Genomic DNA, 20,141 nt, shown 5'->3' with positions numbered 1-20,141 from the left:
GTCGGAGGGCCCCCTGTCCAGCAGTCTGTACAAGGTTGAGATTTTCTCTTTTGGTGGGGTCGCCGTCAGTGTGCGCTCCAGTGCCGTGAGGTCTCTGCTTCTGTGCGTTCTCATCGGTTTGTGGGACAGCCAATGTCTAAGCTGGACGTAGCGAAACTGTTCGCTTTCCGGCACCAGAAATGTCTCCTTGCAACCATCGAACATGTGTAGGGTACCTTCTGTGAAGAAGTCTGCAATGCGCCTCAACCCGCCTGTCTTCCACCAGCTGAAGTCGTTTGGCTCCAGCCCTGGGGTGAAGTTGGGGTTCTCCAAGAACGGGGACAGCTGGCCACCGTGTTCCTGCAGCTCCATTTCCGGGCTGCCCTCTTCCAGCACTCAACCGTGTTCCTGGTCGCCGTGAGGGGGTCAGTGTTTGTAGGGTTTCTGGGCCAAGTGATGTGCGGGAGAGAGTCCAGTGGGTAACGGCTCCAGTTTTCCTCCAGCTTCAGCCAGCGGGGTTTGTAGGTGTCTGTTTGCCATGTCAATGCTGCTGAAAGCTGAGCTGCCAGACAGTATCTGTCCACCTCCGGGACTCCCAGGCCCCCAATTCCAGGGCTACGGAGCATGAACGTCCTCGTGATGCGTGGCTTTTCCCCCCAGACGAATTTCAAGATGTGCGCTTGCAGTTTCTGCTTAGCTTTCTTGGGGATCGACACTGGGAGAGCCTGGCAGTGGAACAGCAGTCTGGGCACCAGGTTAATTTTAACTGCTGTGATCTTCCACGTCCAGGATATCTCCTGCTTTTGCCAACAGGACAGATCCACCTGAAAATCTTTGAACAGGGCCGGGAAGTTCGCCTTGTAGGTCTGCTCTATGTTTCTGGGGAGCCGAATGCCCAGGTAATCGAGGTGGGTTCTGGCTCATGGGATGGGGAGGCTGGCTGCCAGGGAGTCCACCGTGGTTCTAGGGATGTTGATGTCCAGAGCTGTTGATTTCGAGAGGTTGATGGTGAAGACATTTCCTCCCACAGGGCTTTGAGCAAGGTTTCCGGATGATTCAACCTCAGCAGCACATCATCAGCATATAAGGCGGCTTTGTAGGTTTCGTCCTTGACCACGAGGTCGTGGATCAGCGGGTTCTGGTGAATTCTGGAAGCAAATGGTTCCATGGATAGCACGAAGATGAGAGGGGACAGGGGGCAGCCCTGCCTCATGCCCCTGGTTATCGTGATCCTGGGAGAGTTGCTGCTGTTTATCCTGAGTGTTGTGGTGGGGTGTTGGTAATTTGCCAGAGTCCACTTCAGAAATTTCGGGCCGACCCCAAGTACAGATTATCTATCTTTCTCCATGGAGTGGCGGAGAGTGGCAGTCCTGCGGTGATCTCTATTCAGCAGTGTCTGTCTTCCCTGTTCATTCTATCTGGTGGAGGAGTTACTACACTACTGCCTACAAGAAGTGCAGCAGCCCGCGGAGCAGACGGGGAGTGGCGGAGAGTGGCAGTCCTGCAGTGATCTCCATCCAGCAGTGTCTGTCTTCCCTGTTCATTCTATCTGGAGGAGGAGTTACTACACTATTACCTACAAGAAGTGCAGCAGCCCGCGGAGCGGACGCGGAGTGGCGGAGAGTGGCGGAGAGTGGCAGTCCTGCAGTGATCTCCATCCAGCAGTGTCTGTCTTCCCTGTTCATTTTATCTGGAGGAGGAGTTACTACACTATTACCTACAAGAAGTGCAGCAGCCCGCGGAGCGGACGCGGAGTGGCGGAGAGTGGCGGAGAGTGGCAGTCCTGCAGTGATCTCCATCCAGCAGTGTCTGTCTTCCCTGTTCATTCTATCTGGAGGAGGAGTTACTACACTACTACCTACAAGATGTGCAGCAGCCCGCGGAGCAGACGTGGAGTGGCAGAGAGTAGCAGTCATGGCAGTCGAGGCTGCGAGGACTGCCACCTCAGCAAACTCTCCCCCGGACGAAGACAGACGCTGGATGCGCAGCTCGCGCCTCCACCCGGACTCTGATAGAGCCACAATAACGGAGTCTCTGCAAGAATCAACATACCTAACAGAAAGTAGCCCTAAAAGGCAACAAAGGCAAACTGACTAAAAGTGAGGCATTCCAAAAGCCTAAGCGAAACGCAATGGAACCCTTGAATAACCACCAAGACATGCCACCTCAACCAGTTTCCAAAACACAGAAACAGACTGTACCGCTTGCAGCCGGAAAAACCCACGACGAAGGAAAATCCACCTTGAATCCAGTGAACACTCTTCCAACAGCCCGCTTACCTGTGAATCCCAGAGGGGGGTACGGGTCGGCGTTGCCATGTGAAGAGGATCCAGTGATTCCACCCTGTGCGGCCGCGACGCCGGAGGTGGCGGATGGCACTGCGACCCGAGAAAACGTTGGAGGCCAAGAGCTGCCAACCCCGGAGAGCGGGGGAGGCGCTGTGGGGGCAGAGCGAGGAGTAGGAGAAATCCACACGCCCATCACAGTGCAAGCTCTCATTCACTGCAACGCGGGAGACACTCCAACGGAAAAGCAGAAAAGCGAGTCCCCAGTAACACCATGGGTGACCGAGCCCGATCAAATACACCAAGAAAACACCACCAACGACCAGTCACTATCAATCACCCTAGAAAAGCAGCTGGGAAACACGGAAATGCCTTTAAAACCAAATCCCAAGAAGCGCCAAAGACACCCCACACCTGTGCAACAGACAAGAAGCAATCACAGAAACGAGCAGAAAGAAATCACGAAGAGGGGCTCGCTCCCACAAAAACATACAAACACCAAAAGAAACCCTAATGAAGACAGTTCTTTAACGGCACAGAGGGAAAATGCCAAGAAAAAAAGCATTTCACAGAACCTCCTCACAAGCTTCTTCAACAGTAACACCAACCCACGAGCAGTCCGTGGGTTGGAGTTAACAGACTCTGAAATTCTTGAAGCAATACTAGACTGCCAGCCAATGTCTAAACTTAGAAGGTTGGAAAACCCAATTGTACCAGCTCTAAAACCAACTGAATCCTTGCCCAAAGACTTTGTCCAGACCTTTCAAACGGTAAGCCCTTTGGGAAGCAGCAAGTCATCTGATCCTCCGATCTACCCTGAACCACAAAAATCGGGGGGGAAAAGATCCCTTACCTCAAACAGCCGACCCAGGAGCTGTGGAGCAACTAGATCACCTCCAACCCAGGCCAGTTTGCGCACAAGAACCCATAGACAGTAAAGACAGCCATATCAGTGCAGTACTGCTAACAAAATCTCCAGTGCCAACAACACAGAACGTTTTTCTGATCAGCCCAGGTGGTTGTTCACCTCAAACTGTTAGCCCGTCTATGTCAACTATTACCCTCCTTGAATTAATTAAACCAAAAGAAAATGTCAAGCCGGGAGCACCCTTTCTGGACGTAAACCAGAAAAACAATACCCTCATAACAGTAAACGACTACGAAAGTCTTCTCTTGGCTATGATTTCCTGAGGCAGTAGGAAAGGTTGGGGCAGATGTGGGGAGCTACCTGTTCTTTCCCCGCCTTGTGGTCCGCACAGAAGACTCCTTGGACCTTCCACCAACTAAGAGCCACCGAAGACCATTGATTGTGCCACCGCCCTCATTTCTATCACCAAGTAAACATAGTGCCCAAGGGTCCCCACTGCCTAAAGAGACTCCTTCCAAAAAAACGTACATTTTCTCAATCATGTCGGCCATTACTATAGCATTAGCACCGTTTACAAAACTTTACGACAATGATCCATACCAAACTGATCTATTTGGAAGGCTATGTAATGGCACATGAAGAACGAATAAAATCTGCCCAAGATCACAACCAACGTAAAACCCAAGCACAGATTCCCGTGAAGAAAAACAGCCCAAAGAAAGATGGGCGCAGCTTGAGCAGAACTATGAGAGACGTGGCCGAACAAACTCTACCAGTTATCGACCTCACCATACCTACCTCTCTGAGCAGTAATCAAAGTCAAACAGAACCCCAATCAACAAAAATGAACCAAATGGCCAGTGACACCTGAGGGAAAAGGAAGTGCTACTCATCGTGGACGACAACATTTACTCTGAAACTGCAAATCGCATTACTTCACAAAATCCAGACCAACCTTTCCTGATCTTCAAAAAAAATGTAGGAAAGGAAAGAGTCACTAATTGTGAGAAGGGACCAGTTAAAAACACAAGGATAGTGACTTCAACAGCTCAAACAAAAGCGAAACCAAAAGAAGCCATGTCCGAGAGACTAAGGTCGAACCCAAGGTCACCGGAAAAGCAAGAAATTACAGCCAAACCCATCAAAAAAACTTCTGAGCAAACCAGGCACCTTCAATCACCAAAAACAGTTGATGTCTTTATGGTTCCACCAAAGTCCAATGGATGCGGTACCCACTACACCAGCACTAAAAAAGCCAAGTCGGAGAGACCCAGTGGTCAGCCAAACGAACAGTAACCAAAGTACCCAACAAGAAAGATCAACACGAGAGAAAGAAGCCAAAAGACTTCCAACAGACTCTCATACCCGAAGAAAGGATACTAGAGAGTTTCACTATCGATCCAAAACGGAAAAATACCGAAAAGCCCCAACTGTAAAATCAGAGTTGTGGTGGCTGTTTAAATTGGAACAAATACAGGGTAACCACGACGACGTGGTCCTTAACAGAGGCTCAGTGTTGACTTTGTTCCACCACGTACCGAAACTGAGGAGGATAAAAACAGAAGACATAAAGATTGTGGACCCCAGCCATAGACACGGCAGAGCATTAACTTATTTACACATTTCGTCAGTGACGGCCAAAGACCTGTTAAGGAAAGAGGCAAAAGACCTTCTAAGACTAGGGTATGACCTTACCGAACAGAGTGATAATAGACAGAGCCCACGGGGAAAGGCTCAAACTCCTACGGATCGGTAAAGGTCAAAAAATCAACTAGACAACTAGTGAAGACAGAAATTACAGGAAAAACTACAGAGGGCCAGAGACGACATCACAAAAAGCTAAACCTCACCTTTTTTATCCTGCCCCCTCACTCGGAAAACACAAACATGAACCACAAAGTGCACACCAGATAGACAAGGACCCAAGTAAACAAAAGCAATACTTCAACTATTCAGCAAACGAGAGTAATAACCAATCGACCAGCAAAAGCAACAAAACTTACCAAGATATGAAAAAAACAATCAGACAAGAAGTCCAAACTTTATCAACCTAGACAGAAACCAACGTGAACAAGCCGACTACATCTGGCTTATGGGCTTGCCTCCCCAAAACCCTTACAGCTAAGAGGAACAAATAGCAACTCAAGTGCCAAGATAACACCACTTCGGAGCCAGCAAAACACACTGTCACGCACGATTTAAGACTCTGCTCCTGGAACACAGTTTTTTTTTTTGCACCTGACCACCACCGGCGATGTAAACCTTGGCCACTGCGACATCTTGTGCTTACAAGAAATGTGGCTCATGAAAGAACCCACCCTCGACGGGTATGAAATTATCCTGGCCCCGGCGAAAAGGAGTTCTATGGGTCGACCTTCATCTGGCCTCCTTATGGTTAGTAGCATTGGACATGGGCTTAAGATGGAAAAGTCCTGACGGCTAATCAAAACCTGCTAGCAGCCCTCTTAATATGGACCCACAAAAGTGACCGAGACAAGACCGTGCAACGTACATCGATAGCCATCTTGAATACATACTTGGACCCTGCCAAAATCGAAGCTACACCCTTTCTGATGGAAATCGAGACTGTGAATGATGAGATTCTGGCGGTCCAACAAGTGACACATATCTTAATCTGGGGAGATCTGAATTCCACTTGTATGCGCCACAAACCCAAAAGAAATCCCACACCATCGGACCACAGAGGTTCTCTCTGGTTAAACCTAATGAACTCCAGAAAACTGCAAAGTCTAGACACAGACTTCCCTAATCACGATCGCCTGCCTACCTGGACTAACGGGAAGATACAATCAACAATTGATCACATCGTTGTCTCGAGACCGTTCTTAGAACTGATCATGTCTTTCGAAGTGGCCCAAACCAAGGCTAGCGACCACAACCTTTTAACAACCACTTGGAAGAGTACTAACGACCCAGTGGAAAAATTGGCCCATCAGCTTGAATTAAACCCCCAAAGGAACAGACTTCGGCTCTCGACCAAAGATATCAGAGAGCTGAGCAGCAAGTACGGAGAGACCAAAACTAGCAACCAGTACAACTCAACTGACTATGGTGCCCTTCTAACAGCATACAAAACACCTAGCTAAAGCAAACAAGCATCTACTAACCTTAAGAAACATACTTACGATATTCTGTTAGTTCAAAAGCGACGAGAATATCGAAAAGTAATGAGGAACACAGTGGAGCTAGACACGAAGCAAGCCAAAATTGATAGACAAGAGGCGAAAAAAATCTACCGGACCTGGCTGAGATCACACCGAGCAAAGCTCTACCAACAAGACTCGTAAACAGTACTTAAGTCCATCTGTACAAAAAACTCGAGAGAATTTTGGTCACTGCTAAACTCCACTACACCAAATAAGAGTGAAGCCATTCGGAATGGCATTGGTGAAACAACCTGGACAAATTACATCAAGGCAATTTTTAAATTACCATCGGGTCAGACATCCCCAAAACCCATAAAAAACGGACATCTTGGGAAAAACTAGATGACCAAGAAGAAATCTGTAACTTAATAAAAAAAATAGAAAAATTTAAGAGCTCCAGGCCCCGAGGGCATCACCAACATAGATCTAAAAGCCCACCCCGAAGCCTGGACAAAATTAATTGCCAAGTCTTCGCAAGATGCTCAGAGACCAAATCTATACCAGCCTCATGGACTTCAGCCACCATAGTTCCTATATATAAGAGAGACGACAGCAATAATCCTTCCAACTACCGCCCAATCGCGTTGCTAGACCCAATTGGAAAGGTCTACGGTTCTCTACTCTTGGGCAAACGAGGAGCTGTGCAACAATCAGTTCCAATCAGGGTTCAAGAAAAATATGGGAACTACAGCCAACATCCTGTTAATAAGTGCCCTGAAAAGCAAAGTGATAGAAGGGGTCCAAGGCTGTTCATGGCTTTCATAGACTTCACTCAAGCCTTTGATAGGGTCGACAGGACCCGCCTTTGGGACAAACTAGAAGGTTGGTCCTGTCCAAACGAAATCTTAGACCCCATCAGAGCCCTCCACAAAAACACCACTGTGAGAGTTCGGCTGAACTGTCAAGGGTCCCTATCGGCAACCATCGCGATCCAAAGGGGAGTCAAACAGGGATGCCCGTTGGCCCCCTCTCTCTTTTTGGCTTACCTCGGAGACTACCAAACATCAGAAGACTCTGTCAGATCATTCCCACCTAAGTTAGAGCAACAGAAAATCAGCAGGCTACTCTAGGCTGACAACCTAATTCTAATCGATCAGACGCCCATTGGGTTACAGCGCCAACTTGATAACCTACTGTCATATACAACCATTAACAACCTAGAAGTCAATAAGGAAAAAAAAAAAGATTATTCTGGAAAGAACAGCCAGGAAACCGGACAAGACTAAATGGCACTTCCAATTGTCTGAGATCGACAAAGTAAAGAGCTTCAAGTACCTAGGCATAACATTGGACAGTTCAAAAAGAGAATCCGCCATGCAAGATGCCTTACGAACAAAAATCAGAAAACTGACAACCCAAGGAAAGGCAATTGACCAGAAATTCATCCGTTTCGCATCAATACCAGTCATTGATTTCTACAAAATGAAAGTAGTGCCCTCAATAATCTATGGAGCTGAGGCAATGCTATTAATACCAAGTGAAACATGGCCTAAACTCGAAGCGTACTACTGGAGGACAGTTCTCGGCCTACCAACCTCTACACCTGTAGCGTCAATTCGAAGAGAACTGAGCCTCCTGTCCTTACAAGGGTCACTGAATTGCAATTTCTTGATGTTATTTAGAAAATGCCTGCTTCCTAAGAGCATGCTGCCCTACAGATTAGTAAACTCAGAGATGGAGAATCAAACCAATAAGATGCTACAAACTTAGAGGACAGGAATCACAGCCCTTTTAAGCTCGATCGAGAGCGGCGAGGAGGAATTGGTGAACAATCTGGTAAAAGTTCTGAACAAAATCAAAGAACTAGACTGGATTCAGACTTTGGCAAAAGCCTCAGAAAATAAGTTAACATTTCACCTGCCCACAAACATAAAGAAATTGAACGAACTACAGGGTTTTGTTAAACAATTTCCTAGTAGACAAGCATGAAACTGCCTCCTAAGAGCTAGACTCAATTTACTACCATCCAACGAAATTAAAGCATCAGAGGACTCTCAAGTACAAACCACTGTAGACTTTGCCGAAAACCAAACGAAAAAGATACTGTCCGGTATCTCCTTTTAAATTGCACAGAAACAGTAAAAATCAGGTCAACGTACATGAAGCACTTTTCGTCTGACCCCTCGATGGAGAATGAAAACTGTTGGTGGTCTAGGATAAGTGGAGACAATCCAACCTGGTTAACGGCAACGTCTAAAATACTCCAACATCTAATGACCATGCTGGAAAACCTGCCGTGATTCCGAAAATTTCCTTGAACATTGAGACCAAATTCTCTGACACTCTTATCTCCCTGTCGACATGACATCTGCCAAAAAGTGTAACAGTGTTAAAGGGCCGACCTATGGCCGAAAAAACAAACTTCGAGAAAAAACCTGATCAAAACATTCTCTTTCCTTTCCTTTCCTATTCAGCGGCTGTAGAAGATGATGCTGTAAAAATCAATTAATTGATTAATGCAAATAATAATAATGTAAAAAAAAATCTATCTATCCTCGTGAACCCCCTATGAACGTGTGAGAAAAAGGTGTAATGTTGGGCACTGTCATTCGCCAGTCTCCATGCATCGATCGTTTCAGTTTCCCTTAGGAACACCGGGAGTCCCAGGGCTCGTGCGAAGTCCGATCTATTGGGCGGTAGAGTATTGTCGACGCTGGGATCTGGAGTGAGGTTGAATTCACCTCCAATCAAGAGCTTTCCTTCGGCGGATGAGGTTATTGTCGGGATGGTCTTGCACAGAAAGTGCTCCTGAGCCTCGTTTGGACAGTATATTGCTGTGATAGTGATTGGGAGTTCTATCAGGAGACATTTAAGCAGTAGGTATCTGCCCCCAGGATGCCGCTTAACTGTGACCTTCGTTTATGGTGCTGCTTGGCTAAGCAAGATAGCGACTCCGTCTTTCTTCTGACCCGAGGAGAGTCACAGTAAATTAAATCAATCCTAGTGGTGGCCGCCTCTACATCCGTGTTCTTGCACCCTCGTGGCAATTTTTGCCATCTCTGAGTGCACTTTGATGTAATCTTCAGGATTGCTCACTATCCGTTTTCGCGGAGCAATTGGTTGAAGGTAACATTTTGGATAAGACTAGGCTTATGGAAGCTGAGACGATAGAGGAGATTATTCCTATATGTGTCCTTGCCATATAGGCTGGTACTGTATCCGTTGCTGCCTGTTCCGATATTGACGTCTAAGAAGTGTATCTCTGCTTTAGAAATCTCATGAGTAAATTGGATTCTCGGATCTATGTCATTGAGGTAGATGAAAACATTCTTCAGATCTGTTTCTGTGCCAGACCAGATGCCGAAAATGTAATTATATACCGAATCCATAGGTGAATGTTCTTTTTCCAAGTGGTGCGTGTCAGTACATGATCCATTTCAAATTTAAACATAAAGCAGTTGGCGTACGTAGGGGCCATAATCGTTGCCATGGATGTTCTATAGACCTGTAAATAAAAGTTATCTTTGTAATGGAAGTATGAGTTTTCAGCTATGAATTGTAGCAAAACCAGGATAACCTCTTTCTGTGCTTTGATACCTGTCTCTCTCAGGAGCATCCACTCAATAGCTTTGAGTTCTAGATCATGGGGTATTGACGTATACAAGCATTTGATGTCCACTGTGAATAGAATGAAATTAGGATCATATTAGGTCGTTTTGAGTAGTTGCAGAAAATGAGTGGTATCTCTCACGTATGTGTGTGTTTGCTGTAAGACAGGTTGCAGGAAGAAATCAACATACTTCCCCAGGGGTTGTAACACACTATCCATGCCGGCTTCTATAGAAACCTTAACTACCAAACGCGCAGAAACGCTTGGATTCACGACAGAAGAGGCGGACGCCAACTTAGGCCTTATTAGTGACACTTCATTCAGCAAATCTAACACCTCAAACAGAGATCCAGCGAAACATATTAAACAATTGGAGTATTTGATACGAAAAGATACCAACCGCAAGTTTCATGCGATTACTTTAGGTAGATGTTGCTAGTCAACATTAACTGTTAACCGCCATGTCTTTACATTCATACACATACCAACCTCTCCTTTCCCATGGAGATGCCGAGACACAAATCGACGTAGGCGAACCCACACCCAGGGGTGTGCCACTATGTGCAGCCCTATTGGTCTCCACATACTAAGAGCCAGTCCATGTCGGCATGTATTTATTCCATTCTTTTGTATATTTCTATTTATCTTTTGTTGGACATCCTTAGTTTGTATTTTTGGTGAAACTTGCCAGGGTGGGCTGACGCATCCCGATCTGTCCAATCCTGGGGGGATCTGGACGCAAGGCGCCGTGGGCATGGCTACACCCTGTGGTGTGCCATGCCTCAGCGCCCTATCAGTCACCATGGCAATACTTGATAAGTCATTCAAGCGTGCACTACCGTGCGTTCTACTTCCATGTACTGTCTTGCACAAGCAGCAGATAAACGTTGTGTTCCATTGCGTGTACTGTAAACCTCCAGTGATCATAGTCTTACAGCTCCTCCGTGCAAAACACAGTGTGCATTTCAAAATACGCTGAGGTACCCTTTTCTCTTGATTTTAGAGTGTGGAAACAAGGGAACATCACTCACATTTCTCTTGTTAGAGAGCATTTTGTAAATGACTGCCTGGTCACAATACGAAGGTACCTACCATTTCCTCGATATCTGCACACTTGTGTACTTAAGCACTACAGAAGTGTAACCTTATTATACTTCTTGTTTTTTGTTTTTATTTTATTTTGCACACATCTCTGCGTACATACAACGCGGTATGTATTGTATTCTTCACTTTGATTGCACATTGTTTTGTCAAAATGTTCAGTGCTGTATGCAAATATTGTGATGTTCGAACTGTGCTGAATTTGTGAATTATGTTTAACTCACTCACTATAACATTCTGTAGGGCCCAGCCCTGATGAAGGAGTTTTAACTCAGAAATGCTTTGGCACTAGAGCTCTCTCTTTTTGAGGCAACAGCTGGCCTCCTTTTCTGTTGAAAATTACATTTTCTTTTTTTTTGCACTGAAGAAATCTCATGACTTTTGTTTGGAAAACTTATTTTACTCGAAGTACAAACTTTAAAGAACTCTTGAGAAGTGATATCTCCTACATTAACTTTTTCGCAATTCTATGGTAACCCCTCAGCGGGTACAGTTTGGGAGCGACTGGCCAGAGACGTGGTAAAGAGAGATACTCTTTGTTGATGGGTCATCAACGATCGATCAGAACACTGGCTACACACACACGGGGTGGTAGTGGTATGGTATGAGGATGGGAAGTTTGAGGTCAAATAGAAAATGTTACTTCCATTACACTATTCGCTCAAACAGCAGAACTTGTGGCATTGATAACAGCAATAGAAATGTCAAAAGGATGTTCTGTCACCATTTATTTAGATTCAGCATATGGCACATTAACAGTAAGCTCACGTTTGTCCAGATGGAAGAGGAGAGGGTTTAAACGAAATCAGATGGTAACCCATTCAACATGCAGATTTACTTTCCAGATTAACAGAAGTACTCACATGTACAAGGTATTAGAGTAGGCATGGATTATTGGCTGACGACGTACTGTTGCATCTAATTAATCCTTGTAAGTCAATCTCTGAGATAATAGCAATAATACAGTGAAGTGGGAAACTATCTGGATTGAAAGTTAATTACCAGAAGTCGATGCACTTCCCCGTTAAGAGGCGTAAAGAGGACGATTGTGACAACCTGGCAGGTCTTCTGCTCTCAGTGGAAAAGGAAAGCATTAAATACTTCAGAGTCTACCCGACAAAGAATTTAGAAGGGTTATATGAGACCATCTTCATCGCTTTATGGAAAAAAATTTAGCAAGGACATGATGAGATGGCGCACAAAGCTGGGCCTTTCCTGGATGGCCAGACTCGATGCCCGTAAGATGAATGTGCTGCCTAAGGGCCAGTTTCTATTACAGATGCTGCCAGTAAAAAAAACAGAACATCGCTAAGAGACAGTGAGATAACATGGTAACACTTCTATGGGAGGGGAAAGAGCTAGAGTGGTCTATCAGACGCTGACCTTCCCAAACTAATTCAGAGGGGTATGGATCCCCAACATAGAAAAATATTTGTAAAGCTTCCCAAGTAAGATTGCTGGTGGCTCACCTGAGAGAGGGCAAACGTAAACAATGGGTACAGTTTGAGATCCAGGTGTTGGCCCCAGTGACCGTGGGAGAATGGATTTGGAGCTCAATTAACATACTCCCCAAAAGGGTCAAAGAACCCATGGTCCTGAACACACTTTCGTCCATATGAAGTAAAGGAAAGGACACTGTTGGCCTCTGTACATGCCCCCCCTCTTAGTTACTTATGCATCCGCAGCTCCGATCAGAGCTGACATAATGTTACCCGTGAGATTTCAAGAATGGTATGAGGCGGACTGAAGAGGGCAGGCCAGCTATGGAGAAACAAGAGCTTTATTTCACTCCCTTGACATGAGGAAGAATTTGGGGTGGGAAAACTATCAGTATGCCTATGATTTGGGGGGTTGAGCGCTCACAAGAAAATTAGATAGATGCTTAATATTGGCAGATTTTCAGGGCACGCTGAAAGTGAGAGGCATATGGGGTAATGCCTTGGGCAGTCCAATCACAGACAAAGAATGGGCAAACTCTGTACACTGATATTCAAGACATCAATACAATTGTTACAATAAATATCATGCCAATATGAAATGCTTGCGGCGAAATACTGCAAAGTACATTCTTCCGAGTTGGGCGGTGGTGATGGTATTACCACTGCATTGAAGGGCTGGCCCTATCACGTTTCTGGCTTATTGACACCCAGCTCTGAGTTGGGGGTACATTTGCCAGAAAAATGACAACTTGCGGTGCAATTACCACTGGTGGTATTACCGCGCTGTAATTGTGCCGAAAATTCCCCATTGGCTCCAAAATGACCCGATGGGGAATGGGGATTAATTGTTAGCACCCAACCTGTGATCCGGTGGGCGCTGACGCTAATATATTTGGGCGGTATCCCAGGAGGGATACCGCCCGACTTGTGATCAGGCCCTCTATCTTTTGGAATTTCCTGCTATCACAACACAGCAACCGTGCTTTACTGGGGAGCATGTAATTCAACTGGAAATCTGTCTTTTGCCATCACCATTGTTGTGTTTTCCGGATGTGGTTGTGGGTGGCGTGTGAGTATTTGCCCCTCAAAAGCGCTGAAGCGCTGTAAAGTACTGTAGAGTATGGTCTTGCAGTTTTGTAGCTGGTACTGGTGTGAATATGAGTAGTGTCAGGGTCCTTGCAGCATTCTAGTGCTCCAGAGAGTGATGGCCTCCAGTTTTGATGACAGCGCTGTTCCAGTTCAAACCGCAGGTTGTATCCGTGAATGGCTACATTCAAATGTGATCACTTGTTATCGATCCTCGTGAGTAAACATTGTAGCAAACTTTGATATAGTCATATAAGTATCATGTTTGTGACAGTGATTGGCTAGGTAAACATTGATGTAGTGCACTTGGAGGACTGTTGGGTCATTTGGCGTTTGGCAGTGGAGCACCATGTATGATTTAAAGGACAAAGTGAGGGGGGGACATGCTGAAGATGGTGATTCTAGACGCTCCACTGGTCTTTACTGGAAGGAGTGATAGCCTGAGTCTTGCGATTGCTACTCTGTTACCACCCTCGCTGCACACCCTGATGCCCCAGTAGCAAGTCCGCTAGGGGCTTGTTCTTCCCTGGTTTCAGGCCCTGACCCTGCCTTGCACTCTGTTAGTCCCCGGGACCTCCATTACCCTCTCACTCCCTCCTCCCAGCCTGCCCCCGTCCCTGATTGGTGTAGTAAACGCTTGCACAGATGACAGGAGACGTGATAACTAGCTGGATGTCTTTTATTGCATAAGGGACATCTGCCGGGAACATGTAAGTAATAAAGAGCCTGGCGGCTAGGCTAACGTGCCTAATAACTGCTGAAGGGCTGTGGGACTGAAATGTCTCGTGATGCGAGCCCCCAGGCCCCAAATCTCGGAGGAGCCGGCAGGACGCGTCTTGCCGCGTCCTCTGGTGCTCCCGTAATGCGCGCAAAGCGCGCGGGGGCGGTACTCGCCGCCGAAGCGAGATCTCGCGAGAGTTGGTGACTCTCGCGATATCTCTACACACCTCCCTTTGGTAAGGAAAGAGGAAGTTCATTGCATGACATAGTCACTATATCTCACCGGTCTTCTGTGCTCTCTTCTAGGCCGTTCACACTTTGCAGCGCGATCTTCCTGTTGCTCCTGTTCTGATTCTGGCATGGGCGATCCCGGTTCCATCTCTGTTTCTTCCCTTTCTTTGTCGTTTCTCACAGGCTCCCGTTCTTCCCTTCGCTCATTGTCTATTCCTTCTTCGGCATGTGGTTTCTCCGGGGTTCTTGCTCTTTCTTGCCTCGTCTGATATAGGGCTACTCTTTCCAGATTCCATGTGCGGCCGTCCTCGGTGCGGACATGGTTCGTTCCCCTGTGGATCACTTTGGTGGGTCTGCTGAACCGAGAGCCCGTGATTTGGTCTTTTTTTGGTAGTTTTATTTTGACCCAATCTCCCCCTCCAATGTCTGACGCTTGCTTGGTTCTTCTTCTTTGGTCACTCCATGTTTTCATGCGTGCCTTGCTATTTTAAATTCTCCACACCACTTCTGACATGTCCACTGCTTCATCTTCTCTTACTTTGGATAACCATGGTGGTATGAGCGTGGAGGCTGCACTCCTCCCTCTCAACATTCGAAACGGGGATATTTGCGTTATTCCGTTAGGAGTGAGTCTGTGGGCCGCTATGGCCTCCTTAGTAGTTTTTAGGGGGTCCATTCCAGAAGCCGTGGCTAGTTGGATTGCTCCCTTAATGTACCTGTTGGCCCTTTCAACAAGCCCATTGGCTTGGGGATGATACAAGGCCGCCTTCTTTTGGCCTATATTGTGCTTTCTTAGGAATTGTTCCCTGTCCCGTGAGATCAGTTGTACCCCATTGTCTGTTACTACTTCCTTGGGGAGGCCGTCTCTTTGAAAAATGTCAGTGAGAACTTCAATTACCGTCGCTGTGGTAATGTTTGGGACGAACTCAGCCTCGACCCACTTGGATAGGTAATCAACCAGCACTATGCCGTACCGATGTTCTGGTGCCATCGCTTCCAGAGGTCCTATAAAGTCTATGCCCACTTTGACCACACCGCTTCTGGTACTTCTGTGGGAATTAGGGGTGCCTGTCTGAGTTTCAGTCTTTTGTCGCTATTGAGGCACTCATGACACCGCTCTATCATGGTGCGGATCTCTTGGTCCATGGACGGCCACCAGTAGGCCTCCCGGACTCTGCGCCGGGTCATCGTGTTTCCCAGGTGACCGGCATGGGCTCTGTAAAGGACCGGTAGGGGGTGTCTGTACTTCCGCTCTCTATATGGTAGAGGAGAGGCACAGAAGACCCCAGCCAAGATTCTCTAATATGGTAGCAATGGACGAGCAATCAAGGCCTAGCTTCTCGGGAGGTGATGCAGGCTGGTTCTTAAGTACAGTGTAGTCCCCAAACCCCCACAAAGGAATGTCCACACACTGTATTACTGAAAACACAGTCTTTATATAATTAATATTCAAAGGTTATGTACACTTATCACAATAACGCACTTTGTGCTCCGGAAAATCAACAATGGTAAATATCTACAATTCTAAAGTGGTACCACTAATATTCGATTAGAGTGCATCAACAAGACTGTTAGAATGCCACACAGATCAATAACAAGGAAACCAGCAATAGAGAGAGGAGAGAAAGTAGACGGGGGAAACAATAGGCAGAAGACTGGCCCTTACCACGGAACACAGTTCTGAGTGGAGATCCCCCCACCTGGGCAACCTGTAAAATAAAGATATATAAAACAAGCCCAGTCCATATATTGTTCAAGAGTCTCATTCTCTCCCACAATGTTTTTACCCCCCCAATGTACCTGGTGGAGTAGAGTTCGTTGGAGAGGCGTCGACAGATCCTTCTTGAGTGACTCCCTTTAAGGCAGGAGCCACGGATCGTCGAGAGGCGTCGCGGACTCGGGGTTCGTTGTCGGGGAATCGACGGCCCTTCTTGAATGCCTTCCCTTTCAAGCGGGAGACACGGGGCGTCGAACGTCCGACGGTGAACTGGGTAGAACGGCGTCGATGAGGCAGCAGGCTTTGATCCGACCGGTGCTCGTCGATGACAGAGCGTTGGCGTCCTGCAAGGAAGAGGCGCGGGGCACCTCGGTGACGATAGTTCTGGACCGCAAAGAGATGATGAAGAACGGTGGCGCAGCAAGGGCGTCGGGTCGACGGCGTCTCTGCGGTCTTTGGGTGGCGGGAAACCCACCGGCGGATACTCCTCGGCGTGTCGACGGTCAGGCCTTCTCCAGCAGGAGACGGCGGCGACGATGCAGACGAGAGCGTCCATTGATCAAGTGAAAGTTCTTAGGCAAACGGGAGCACGGCGTCTCCGGTCGGCGACGGCGGTCGTCGACAGTGGCGGACAACAGTCTGGGCGCTTCTCTTTGGGATTCCGCAGCAGTCCCCGTCTCCGGTCGGCAGCCTGTCGTAGGTCTGTCTACCAGGGAGCGTTGGCAAAGATCAGCTGTGCACGATGGTCCCTCGTAGCTCGGGAAGAGGGCGCCTTACCAGGTCCTCTCTGGGTCAGTCCTTGGAGACACAGCAGCTTTCAGATCGTGAAGGAGAGCAACAGCACTTCTTCTCTTCCAGCAGGGCTTCAAGGTCAAGCGTCAGTTATTCCAGTTACTCGTCGTAGTGGACTTCAGCTTCTGAACAATTTCCAGTGGTGAGAGGTCCCCAGATATACTATTCGGTCTCCCATCCACACTGCTGGCACACACTCAGCAGCCAATCGTACAGAAGGGCATTCATGCAGTCAGTCAGCCAATCAGGCACGCAGGGCATTCAGGCCACTCTTCTCCCGCTCAGACACTCACAACAAGGAATGTGGATTGGGACAAGTACTCAGCCATTCAACACTACACACTGCATTCAGGCCAGTTTCGGGCAGGGTTGTCTCTGTCTTTGTCCCTCATGACAGAAACCAGACAGCCACAACAAGGAGTGCATATTGGTCACACTCTCCATTCACCCAGGTCCCACCCACAGGAGGTACCCACAACATACAGTCAGCGGGAAGGCTCCAGTCAGTCTAGCTGGGCCTTCACAACAACACCATATATGGAACTTCCACCCAACAGCCAGTCAGGGGGAAGGGACAGAGTCAGGGCTTCCCAGGACTTTGGGAAAACAAGGTATCAGGCAATAGAAAGCAAGAGGCCACAGGGGCCATCTTGTTTCCTATCAGGAATCAACTGATCCCAATGGCAGGGCCGGGGTATCCCAAAATGGAGGATACCCAGCGCACCTGTCAAATTCAGCATGGAGCTGCCACCAGCCCATACCCTGCTCTGTGGGCCACCCACAGGTGCCCAAAAACATACACTAGGGGCACAGGGTTGTACCCCTACCCATGGGTGCCATAAGGGTATCCCATGGGTCTGTACACCAAACCAAAAAGAGAGAGCTGCACCGCCAGGAGTCCCACATGGACTTCTGCGCGGAAAACACGACAGAACACACGATAAAAACAGTAAAGGACAAGGATACGGAGGCCCTGTCCCTCCGATGCATTTCCAGCATCACAGGCTCTGCATAGAATGGTGCTCCTCATGCCTACGGGTGGGATTATCTGGTCCGTCTTCATTATTATTCCGTCCGTTTCAGATATCTCTTCGGCCACCTTCCAATAGGGCCTCATACCTTCTGGCACCATTTTTTCACCTGGCCACCCTTCCTTGATCCAGTCGCGGATTTTCGCCATGGCCGGGTCTTTTCTGTCCTCTTCCAGCCAATGTTTCTCGCTGAGTTCCATATAATCAGGTGCTTTTATATCGGTGATAGATGCCACTATGCATTCTCCTTGTAGAAACGTGGTGGCCTTGTCTTTACCTTCTGGCAATCTAGACATGCAGTCAGCCTGCGAATTCTTCCACCCTGATATGTGCTGCACTTCAAACGTGTACTCCTGCAGTTTTGCTGCAATGTGTGCCAATCTGGGTGTGGACACTTTGGTACCTCCCGGGCTGAGCATGTGGATGAGGGGTTTGTGGTCTGTCACCAATTTGAATTTCGTGCCCCACACATATGTTCTAAAATGTTCTACCGCCCATGCGCACGCCAACATTTCCTTTTCTATGGTAGAGTAGTTCGGTTCCGCCGAGGACAAGGCCTTCGAGGCAAAGGCTACCCCATGCTCCGTGTCCCCCTTCTTCTGCGTAAGAACTGCTCCTAGTCCGTATGCACTGGCATCCGTGGTGATGACTGTATCCCACTCTGGGTTAAATGGCTGTAAACACGGCGCTTCCATGATGTGCCGTTTTATACTTTCAACCGCCTTCTTCTGGGGTTCTTGCCACGAGAATACCAAACCTTTTTTGAGTAGGTCACGGAGTGGTGCTGAGGTTTCGGAGAACCTGGGGATAAATTTTACGTAATATTCCGCCAGTCCAAGAAATGATCTTACTTCGTCTTTGCTGGTGGGTTCCGGTGCTTTTATGATTGCATGCATCAGATTTTGTTTGGGACTGATCCCTTTTTCTGAGATTTTGTACCCCAAGTATTCGACCTCTTTCACTTTGAATACACATTTTTCATGGCGTAGCTTCACCCCTGCTTCTTGCAACTTGGTCAGGACAGTTTTCAATGTGGCGTCATGCGTTTGTTCATCCCCTGCGTACACAAGGATGTCGTCCTGGAAATATGCGACATTTTTGACCTTTCGTAACAAGACATCCATCATGCGTTGAAACGCTGATGCTGCCGACGATAACCCGAATGGCATCTTGGTGAATTGATAGGTGCCAAATGGTGTTTTGAATGCTGTGAGGGGTTTCGACTCTTCATGCAATTGTATTTGGTGGTATGCGTTTCTCATATCCAGTTTTGAGAAAATTTTGGCTTCCTTCATCAACAGAATGAGTTAATTTATGCTCGGTATTGGGTAGTTGTCGGTGATGACCTCTAAGTTCAAACTGCGAAGGTCTATACACACCCTTAGCTCTTGCGAGTTCGGTTTCTTTATCAGCACTACTGGGCTCAACCATTCTGACGCTTCAACTTCTTCAATGACACCCTCCGCTCTCATTTTGTCCAATTGATTCTTGAGAGTGTCTCTTGCGGTTGCTGGCACGGGCCTCACTCGATGTTTGACTGGGACGGCATTCTTTTTGAGCAATATTTTATGGACAAAGCCCTTGATGTGACCCGGCTCCTCCGAGAAAAGTTTTGGGTAATCACTCTTGACAATGGGCCCATTCCTCGCGCAGACAGACAGTACCTGGTCTTCCGTGCTGGGGTCCAGTTTGATTTTAAGCTTGTCTTGGTCGTCCCATCCCAGTACTGCTAGGCCTTCGTGGCTGAAATAAACTCTGGTGGTGGTTTCTCTTCCTTTAAACTCCACCTTGCCTTTGATATATCCCAGTAGTTCAACTGACGCCCCACCAAATACTGTGGGTTTGTGTCGTGTGGTGAGAACTTGGACCTTTTCTTTTCCCACCATTTCCTTGTATGTCCGTAGGGGTATTATGGTGAGGTCCGAACCAGAGTCCGCCATAACTCTTGTTTCGCGACCGTCAATTTTGATTGTGCAATGGGGCTTTTCTCTTCTTGCCCTTGTGCTGTTTACCATAATGACTGTGGGTCTCCCCTCATCTTCTGAGGACGATTCTCGCTCCCTGTTGTGATCCGTGTTTACACTGGTAACTTTCTTGTTCCTCCACCGACACACCAACGAGAAATGGCCAATGCGTTTGCAGATGGAGCACTCTTTGTCTCTAGCTGGACACTCC

The sequence above is a fragment of the Ambystoma mexicanum genome, chromosome 4p (assembly GCF_040938575.1).
Source record: "Ambystoma mexicanum isolate Mex_15411 chromosome 4p, UKY_AmexF1_1, whole genome shotgun sequence".
NCBI lineage: Eukaryota > Metazoa > Chordata > Amphibia > Caudata > Ambystomatidae > Ambystoma > Ambystoma mexicanum.
The sequence above is the reverse complement of the archived record's forward strand: the minus strand, read 5'-3'. Positions refer to the sequence as shown.